Source organism: Triticum dicoccoides, chromosome 5A, assembly GCF_002162155.2.
Source record: "Triticum dicoccoides isolate Atlit2015 ecotype Zavitan chromosome 5A, WEW_v2.0, whole genome shotgun sequence".
Taxonomy (NCBI): Eukaryota; Viridiplantae; Streptophyta; class Magnoliopsida; order Poales; family Poaceae; genus Triticum; species Triticum dicoccoides.
In genome coordinates this window covers 441,281,539-441,289,166 of record NC_041388.1, presented here as the reverse complement: position 1 = coordinate 441,289,166, position 7,628 = coordinate 441,281,539, and positions in this window count along the sequence as shown.

Genomic DNA, 7,628 nt, shown 5'->3' with positions numbered 1-7,628 from the left:
GACCGAGCGGGGGGGGAGAGTGGGGGATATGGGCTAGGGTTCGGTGGGAGTGGGGGGTTAAGCAGGGGTAGGGTGGGCCGGTCGGGTAGCCTGGTTCGGCGGCCAGTTGGGCCATTCGGCCAGTTGGCCAGGGGGGTTTCCTCCTTCTTTTTTTTTTCCTTTACCTTTTATCCATTTCTCTTTTATTTTAGTTGCACTATATTTTTGGTTTAGTAAAATATGAAAACAGCTCCAAAAAAAGTGTGTCAAATTAATCCACTGTTCTAAGAAGTTTTACCTCAGAATAAAAATAGTTTAGTATTTGGTAAAATATATTAGGAGTACAACTAATTGTTTTGATGTTGTTTTAATCACTTAAGGGTATTTAAATATTTTATAATGACTGTTGTTACTCCACCAATAATATCCATGATTTATTTGTCACATTAATAACATTTTAGTTTTGACTTTTGAAAACTTTAATCGTTTGACTTGATTTTAAATTTGAATTCGAACCGTTTTTGAACCATCGCGAGATTAATAACAGTAACCGAGGTGACGTGGCATCATTAGCGTGGAATTACTGTAGCATGATTACCCGGGCGTCACAATTCTCCTCCACTACAAGAAATCTCGTCCCGAGATTTAGGAGCGGTTACAAGGGGAAGGGATCTGGTTACGAAATTCTAAAGATTCTTCTCGGTCATAGTTGCTCTTCTCGAAGAGGTCGATCCATTACTTTGATGTCTTCGGTCCTCTGCTTCAGGTCGTCATGATGAAGTCACCGTCCTTCCTTCGGTAACTCCATTGTACCTACGTAAAAATTAAGGGGGTATTCCGGGAGAACGAACCTCTACCAGGTTGACTATCTGGTCGATATCATCGAGGAAGGTGGCAGAAAGTAACTCTCGAATTGAAACTTAAGGAAATATCGAGAGCAAAGTAATGAGGTTTCATGGGAAGTTTCGAGCGAGTAGGCAACCGTTCGATGCCTGAAACAAAGTGTAAAAGGGGTCCAGAGCAATGGTAATAAGTTTTGTGTCTGATACCAGAATAGATTACTAGGAAAGTGACCCCGTGAATTACATACGAAGTCAAGCACGAGGAATAACTTGGGCAACAGGGGTGTACAGGAGAGTCAGGTTTCGATCCTGTGAAACTGTGGGTTATGGGCCCACCATGTGGTTAAAAGTAGGAAGGTCGGGGACATCTTGCACGATCATGTAAGCAAGGCATGTCAGAGGAGAGTCTGAGGGTCATGTCGGCAACAACATAGGTACCAAGGGCGAGGGACGAAGAGAACCATTTTCCTGCTCGTTGAAACGAGGCGGACCAATAGGCAAGGTTCCCGTCCATCGGTGGTTACCAGAATGTCATCAACAGATCCTACTACCACCCGATGGCGACGTGGGCCCATGGGCCACACAGCCATGTCAGTAAAAGTTTTTCAACGACTAGACTCGACTTCGGCCAAGGAGTTGGAAAGGGGGATTCCTACAGGCAGTCGGCTCTGATACCAACTTGTGACGCCCCCGATTCAATTGTACACTAATCATGCACGCAAATGTGTACGATCAAGATCAGGGACTCACAGGAAGATATCACAACACAACTCTAAATCATAAATAAGTCATACAAGCATCATAATACAAGCCAGGGGCCTCGAGGGCTCGAATACAAGTGCTCGATCATAGACGAGTCAGCGGAAGCAACAATATCTGAGTACAGACATAAGTTAAACAAGTTTGCCTTAAGAAGGCTAGCACAAACTGGGATACAGATCGAAAGAGGCGCAGGCCTCCTGCCTGGGATCCTCCTAAACTACTCCAGGTCGTCGTCGTCAGCCTGCACGCAGCAGTAGGCACCTCCAATGTAGTAGTCGTCGTCGATGCTGGCTCCTGGCTCCTGGACTCCAGCATCTGGTTGCGACAACCAGAAAGAAAGGAAAGGGGAAAAAAGGGGGGAGAAAGCAACCGTGAGTACTCATCCAAAGTACTCGCAAGCAAGGAACTACACTACATATGCATGGGTATATGTGTAAAGAGGCCATATCAGTGGACTGAACTGCAGAATGCCAGAATAAGAGGGGGATAGCTAATCCTGTCGAAGACTACACTTCTGGCAGCCTCCGTCTTGCAGCATGTAGTAGAGAGTAGATTGAAGTCCTCCAAGTAGCATCTCCAAGTAGCAACTCCAAGTAGCATCGCATAGCATAATCCTACCCGGCAATCCTCTCCTCGTCGCCCTGCGGAAAAGAGATCACCGGGTTGTCTGTGGAACTTGGAAGGGTGTGTTTTATTAAGTATCCGGTTCTAGTTGTCATAAGGTCAAGGTACAACTCCAAGTCGTCCTGTTACCGAAGATCACGGCTATTCGAATAGATTAACTTCCCTGCAGGGGTGCACCACATAACCCAACACGCTTGATCCCATTTGGCCGGACACACTTTCCTGGGTCATGCCCGGCCGCGGAAGATCAACACGTCGCAGCCCCACCTAGGCAAAACAGAGAGGCCAGCACGCCGGTCTAAACCTAAGCGCACAGGGGTCTCGGCCCATCGCCCATAGCACACCTGCACGTTGCGTGGGCGGCCGGAAGCAGAACTAGCCCCCTTAATACAAGAGCAGGCTTACGTTCCAATCCGGCGCGCGCCGCTCCGTCGCTGACGTCTGAAGTGCTTCGGCTGATACCACGACGTCGGGATACCCATAACTACTCCCACGTAGATGGTTAGTGCGTATAGGCTCATAGCCGACTCAGATCAAATACCAAGATCTCGTTAAGCGTGTTAAGTATCCGCGAACGCCGAACAGGGCCAGGCCCACCTGTCTCCTAGGTGGTCTCAACCTGCCCTGTCGCTCCGCCACAAAGTAACAGTCGAGGGCCGTCGGGAACCCAGGCCCACCTCTACCGGGATGGAGCCACCTGTCCTTTCAGCCCCCTCGTCAGAAGCACTTGCGGGTACTCAATGAGCTGACCCGACTTTAGTCACCATCTGTATAGTATGTATGTATGTATAGTATATACCCGTGATCACCTCCCAAGTGATCACGGCCCGATAGTATAGCAAGGCAGACTGACAAGAATGTAGGGCCAATGATGATAAACTAGCATCCTATACTAAGCATTTAGGATTGCAGGTAAGGTATCAACAGATGTAGCGACAATGTCAGGCTATGCATCAGAACAGGATTAACGAAAGCAGTAACATGCTACACTACTCTAATGCAAGCAGTATAGAGTAGAATAGGCGATATCTGGTGATCAAGGGGGGGGCTTGCCTGGTTGCTCTGGCAAGAGAGAGGGGTCGTCAACTCCGTAGTCGAGCTGGGCAGCAGCAGCGTCGGTCTCGGAGTCTACCGGAGAGAAGAGGGGGAAGAAACAATGAATACCAAGTAAACAGATGCATATCGATGCATGACATGTCAAGAAGCGATGCTAGGCGTGCCCTAACGTGGTATGAGGTGGTACTGGTTAAGGGGGGAATCATCCGGGAAAGTATTCCCGGTATTTCGTGTTTTCGGACAGATGAACCGGAGGGGAAAAGTTGCGAGTTCGATAGGTTAGGGGTGTGTGGCGGACGAACGGACTGCGTATCCGGAATCGTCTCGTCGTTCTGAGCAACTTTCATGTACAAAGTTTTTCGATCCGAGCTACGGTTTACCTTATATTAATTTTAAAAGATTTAATCAACTTATAAATTATTATTATTAATTTAATCCGAAAATGGCATTACTGCATCAGCATGACGTCAGCATGACATCATCAGTCAACAGAGGTGTTGACTGGGTCAAGCTGACATGTGGGTCCCGCATGTCATTGACTGTTTCAGTTAATTAAGTTAATTAGTTAATTAGGTTAATTAATCTTATTTAGTTAATTTAATCAGAATTAATTAAGTTAATTAATTAGTTAATTAATTAATTAATTCATTAATTTTATTATTAATTATTTACTTATTATATATATTTTTTAATTCTCTTTTTTTTTAATTTTCGTTCTGGGCGTGGGCCCCGTTTGTCATAGGCCCATAGGGGCCTTAGTGGTTATGGGCGTGTGGGCGCGCGGGCTCACGGGCACGGCCACGAGCGCCCACCGGGGCAAGCCCAAGCGATGGCCTCGGGCGCGGCCAGTGGCGCTGCCGCCGGCGACAAGGAGGCAGCCAGGGGCGGCGAGGTACCGGGACGCCACGCACGTGGTCTCGGCGAGGTGCGGGCCCGGCGGTCGTCAGCGGGGAAGGCAGGAGTAGTGCACGGGGGCTGCAGGCGGAGCGGGACGGCGGCGTGGGCGGCAACAACCGCAGGTGGCACGAGCGACAACGGGCGCGACGGGGCGCGCGGGTGCGCGCGTGCTCACAGCGAGCACGAGCACCGGGCGGCACGTGCACGACTACGGGACGGTGCGAGGAGCAAGAGGAAGAGAGGCCGGGGGCCTCACCGTGGATCCGTAGGGTCAAGGCAGCGGGGCTCAGGGAGGTTGACGGGGACGACGCGTGTAGACGGGGAAGTCCGGCGGCGTCCGGGACGGCTTCGGGCGACGGAGTCGGCACGCAAATGTGTACGATCAAGATCAGGGACTCACGGGAAGATATCACAACACAACTCTACAAATAAAATAAGTCATACAAGCATCATAATACAAGCCAGGGGCCTCGAGGGCTCGAATACAAGTGCTCGATCATAGACGAGTCAGCGGAAGCAACAATATCTGAGTACAGACATAAGTTAAACAAGTTGCCTTAAGAAGGCTAGCACAAACTGGGATACAGATCGAAAGAGGCGCAGGCCTCCTGCCTGGGATCCTCCTAAACTACTCCAGGTCGTCGTCAGCGGGCAGCACGTAGTAGTAGGCACCTCCGGTGTAGTAGGGGTCGTCGTCGACGGTGGCGTCTGGCTCCTGGACTCCAGCATCTGGTTGCGACAACCAGGTAGAAGGGAAAAGGGAAAAGAGGGAGAAAAGCAACCGTGAGTACTCATCCAAAGTACTCGCAAGCAAGGAGCTACACTACATATGCATGGGTATATGTGTAAGGAGGCCATATCGGTGGATTGAACTGCAGAATGCCAAAAGAAGAGGGGGATAGCTAATCCTGTCGAAGACTACGCTTCTGGTAGCCTCCGTCTTGCAGCATATAGAAGAGAGTAGATTGTAGTCCTCCAAGTAGCATCTCCAAGTAGCATATCCAGGTAGCATCTCCAGTAGCATCGCATAGCATATTCCTACCCGGCGATCCTCTCCTCGTCGCCCTGCGGAAAAGCGATCACCGGGTTGTCTGTGGAACTTGGAAGGGTGTGTTTTATTAAGTATCCGGTTCTAGTTGTCATAAGGTCAAGGTACAACTCCAAGTCGTCCTGTTACCGAAGATCACGGCTATTCGAATAGATTAACTTCCCTGCAGGGGTGCACCACATAACCCAACACGCTCGATCCCATTTGGCCGGACACACTTTCCTGGGTCATGCCCGCCCTCGGAAGATCAACACGTCGCAGCCCCACCTAGGCACAACAGAGAGGCCAGCACGCCGGTCTAAACCTAAGCGCACAGGGGTCTGGGCCCATCGCCCATAGCACACCTGCACGTTGCGAGGGCGGCCGAAAGCAGACCTAGCCTAGTGGCGTTCCAGTCCAATTCGGCGCGCGCCGCTCCGTCGCTGACGTCTGAAGTGCTTCGGCTGATACCACGACGTCGGGATACCCATAACTACTCCCACGTAGATGGTTAGTGCGTATAGGCTCGTAGCCGACTCAGATCAAATACCAAGATCTCGTTAAGCGTGTTAAGTATCCGCGAACGCCGAACAGGGCCAGGCCCACCTGTCTCCTAGGTGGTCTCAACCTGCCCTGCCGCTCCGCCACAAAGTAACAGTCGAGGGCCGTCGGGAACCCAGGCCCACCTCTACCGGGATGGAGCCACCTGTCCTTTCAGCCCCCTCGTCAGAATCACTTGCGGGTACTCAATGAGCTGACCCGACTTTAGTCACCATCTGTATAGTATGTATGTATGTATAGTATGTACCCGTGATCACCTCCCAAGTGATCACGGCCCGATAGTATAGCAAGGCAGACTGACAAGAATATAGGGCCAATGATGATAAACTAGCATCCTATACTAAGCATTTAGGATTGCAGGTAAGGTATCAACAGATGTAGCGACAATGTCAGGCTATGCATCAGAATAGGATTAACGAAAGCAGTAACATGCTACACTACTCTAATGCAAGCAGTATAGAGGAGAATAGGCGATATCTGGTGATCAAGGGGGGGGGGCTTGCCTGGTTGCTCTGGCAAGAAGGAGGGGTCGTCAACTCCGTAGTCGAACTGGGCAGCAGCAGCGTCGGTCTCGTAGTCTACCAGAGATAAGAGGGGGAAGAAACAATGAATACAATCCAAACATAAACGCGACGATGCGTGACGTGACAATGAGCGGTGCTAGGTGTGCCCTAACGTGGTATGAGGTGGTACCGGTTAAGGGGGGAAACATCCGGGAAAATATCCCCGGGGTTCCGTGTTTTCGGGCAGAGGAGCCGGAGGGGGAAAGTTGCGAGTTCGATAGGTTAGGGGGGTGTGGCGGACGAACGGACTGCGTATCCGAATTCGTCACGTCGTTCTGAGCAACTTTCATGTTGAAAATATTTTAATCCGAGTTACGGATTAAAAGATATGATTTTCTAAAGATTTTATTAATTTCTGGAATTTAATTAATTAACTAATTAACTCGAAAAATGGATTTATGACGTCAGCATGAGGTCATGCTGACGTCTACAGTCAACAGGGTTGACTTGGTCAACCTGTCATGTGGGTCCCGTTCGTCAGTGACTGTTAACTAATTACCCTAGTTTAGTTTAATTAACAGTAGTTAATTAGGTTAATTAGCCATTAGGTTAATTAATCAGGATTAATTAAATTAATTATTTACTTAATTAATTATTTAATTAATTGATTTTATTCACTTTCATTTTTACTAATTATATTTATTTAATTCCCTTTCTTTTTCGTTCTAATTAGTACATGGGTGTGGGCCCAGTCGGTCAGTGGCACTAGGGGGGGCCCAGATGTCTGTGGCCCCTGGGGCCTAACGGGCACGCGGGTACGGGCAAGGCCCGAATGGGCGCAGCGGGCGTTGCGGACGCCCGACAGAGTGCTGCGAGGCGCCGGCAGCCGGAGCGGCAAACGGGAGGAGCGGACGTCGCGGGCGGCACGGGGAGGTGGCGCACGCCGAGGACGACTCGGTCGCGGGGAGCACGACGCGTAGGGCGTGGTGAGCACGTGCTCACCGCGGGCGCGCACGTGGGCGGTCTAGCGTGCGGTGACCGTGAGCGAGGCGTGAGGCAGAGAAGGGAAGAGGCCCGGGGCCTCACCAGCGTTGATGGGGAGAGAGGGCGCCGAGGCTTGCTGGCGGCCGGCGGGGAAGAGGATGAGGACGCGAGGTCGGCGAGGAGGCGGTCGAGGTGGAGGGCGATGCAGTTTCGGGTGACGTCGTGGGAGCTCGCCCAAGTGGCTGTCGATTGCGGCGGTGAGGCGCGTTCGAAGGGCAACGCGGCGCCGGGCTCGGGTGCTGACGTGGATGACGACGGGGAGGGGTTTCTCCGGACGGCGTCGGCGAGGTCCAACGATGGTGCGGCGTCGAGGAGGCGGGGGCGAGGTAGCGG